Raw genomic sequence first — 2,472 nt, forward strand, 5'->3', positions numbered from 1 at the left:
TTTCTCTGCATTCTTCCTCAATGCCCAGGCTTCTGCGCCATACAACAATATAATAGCAACTTTTGGAAGATGGCTTCAGGTCATTCCTCCATCTACCTCACACACCCCAATGGGGGGCGCGTTCCCCAGTTTGGAAAGCATTGGTTTACAAGAACATTGCCAACCTAGTGCTAACCCAACATTGATATTGGTATTGACACATTCTATCAGTGACGTTTTTTGCTCTTGGTTCAGTTAATATTTGTTTACCCAGACAAATGTTAGAACTTGTAGTACTAGACTGATGCATGAAGTTTATCAGAAACTCAGTAGAATAGAGTAGTTGGGTTTAGAAACACTTCTTGTTTGAATGCAGTGGGACAAATAAGTCCTTCCTTCGACCTAATTCCCAGAAAGAATTATTATTCAGCTATGTTCTCCTCAACTGTGCGTTGTGTGAGACAATAAGTATGTGATATTATCTCCTGGTGTGTGTGGAAGGAGTGGGCGGAAAGAAGAACTGCCTGCCAAAATTTAATACGTTTGGGTGAGTGTGTGTAATTCACTGGGTCGATCAGGATAACGTGACTGGCGTGATTGTCAGCTCATTACCCTCCAGAAAGAGAGCTTAGAACTCATATAGTCCGATCTAGAGCAAGACTGTGACCTTCACACACGCACACAACCATTCCTTCCCTGAGGAGGAACAGTAACCTCCCACTTCGTTAATGAAACTTTTCTCACCCGATCCGGCTCGAACCCCCATCCTACCAGATGGCAGGCGAAAGCATTACCACTACGCCAGTTGGTGTGTGTGTGTGTGTGTGTGTGTGTGTGTGTGTGTGTGTGTGTGTGTGGATGCTGATTAGAACAATTGTGTGGACGGGGCGACCGCTACTGCTAGCACGTTTGTAGATACTACATTACGAAAATTTCGTAAAACGTTAGGTGCATGCACAGTTTGTAGCAATGCAAGTCTTACATAGTGCTGGTAATTTTGTGTGAGTGTCGTGTGTATTTTGTCAAATATATCACCATCTTTAATAGCGACATTATGTCCGTATTCACTTTAGATGACAACTGAAAAATAGACTGATTGTATCTTATTCTTGCCAACAGAAAGGTTACCAGTGTGAATGTATGTAAGGTAATACTGCGTGTGTCAGAGAGAGAGAGAGAGAGAGAGAGAGAGAGAGAGAGAGAGAAATATGCACGTTTAATACTCGTATAATCACACCAACGGCCGTGCCACGTTGAGTACACCGCTTCCCGTCCGATCAGCGAAGTTAAGCAACGTTGGGTCTGGTTAGTACTTGGATGGGTGACCGCCTGGGAACACCAGATGCTGTTGGCATCCCTACGTGTCAAGTGGGGTTGGTGGAGGATTAGTGCCCCTCCCTGTAAAAAACAATTGACTCTAAGCCCTTGCCCACCCCGTTTGGGATACATGGCGTCTGGCAATGGAATGGATAATCACACACGCATGCACTTAAGCATAAAGTTATATAGGCCTATTAAGATATGGGGGATTGGCACCAGGAAAGTATTGACTGGAGTATGCTTAAATTTATAGTCTGGTATGAAGGCCAGGCTCATCCATCTGTAAGTAGGGTAAGTGCCTATTCGACTATGAAAGGATAACAAATTACGCCGTCAGTCTAAAGGATGTATTTTTCTTATTCTGCCAGCGTTCGGTCTTAAGATAACAGTAGTTGATTTATACAGACATAAAATGGACTATTACAGGATGTTAGATTCGGTATTCACTACAAGTGCCAATGAAAGTTACAGTATCTTTGTTAAGCAACTTGCACGAGAAGCAGCTGAAATCAGTTATTAAATATTTGTAAATTCTCCGTCAACAATAGAAAGCTTTCTGATGAGGGGACGGAATGACGGAGGCGAAGGATATGGTTACGTATTGGCGATACCTGTTTGCTTAGGTACTGAACTTATTCCATCAAATACTGACCCATCATTAGCAGCTTGTTGCCACTACCTTTTATTATTAATAGAAAAATCGTATTGGAATGATTATCCACGCAGACCTTGTTGACAAAATTAATGGCTACTTAACCTCTTCCTAACACACACCTACCCCCAACACCACCCCTCTCCCCAGTCACTCACCTTCCCTGCAACTTCCACCCCCTGCTTCACCCACAGCCCTGTTACCAGATCATTTCTGTCTGTCGCTGCTGCTGCCATGTACGCAGTGTCCCACGCGGAAGTTTCTCCAACTGTACGTCCACAGAGCCGCTATATTGGTAAGGACGTCGGACTGAAAATAAACAATGGGAATCAGTGGGCAAAGGTTGCAGATGCTGACGTTTTCTGGCCAAACTTTCTTAATATTGCAAGGATTTCCTTATGTGACGACTTATTTCAAAGCTCATAAAATGTTCCAAAGTAATATTAAAGGCACCTTTTCTTACTTGGTCCGCGTTTGCCACATGCACATCTGCAAAGCAATCCACATTAACAACAACATGC

At 43.4% G+C, this 2,472-nt stretch overlaps 1 non-coding gene across 1 annotated transcript; it reads left to right on the plus strand.

Moving 5' to 3' along the window:
• The first annotated feature begins 1,214 nt into the window (after positions 1-1,214).
• LOC145408878 (5S ribosomal RNA) lies at positions 1,215-1,333 on the plus strand. The gene has a single exon (XR_013898995.1). It is a non-coding gene; the product is annotated as a 5S ribosomal RNA (ribosomal RNA).
• Positions 1,334-2,472: the final 1,139 nt, after the last annotated feature.

This window comes from Coenobita brevimanus, chromosome 78 (genome assembly GCF_032717465.1).
Source record: "Coenobita brevimanus isolate Jiangsu-jjx chromosome 78, ASM3271746v2, whole genome shotgun sequence".
NCBI classification, from domain to species: Eukaryota; Metazoa; Arthropoda; class Malacostraca; order Decapoda; family Coenobitidae; genus Coenobita; species Coenobita brevimanus.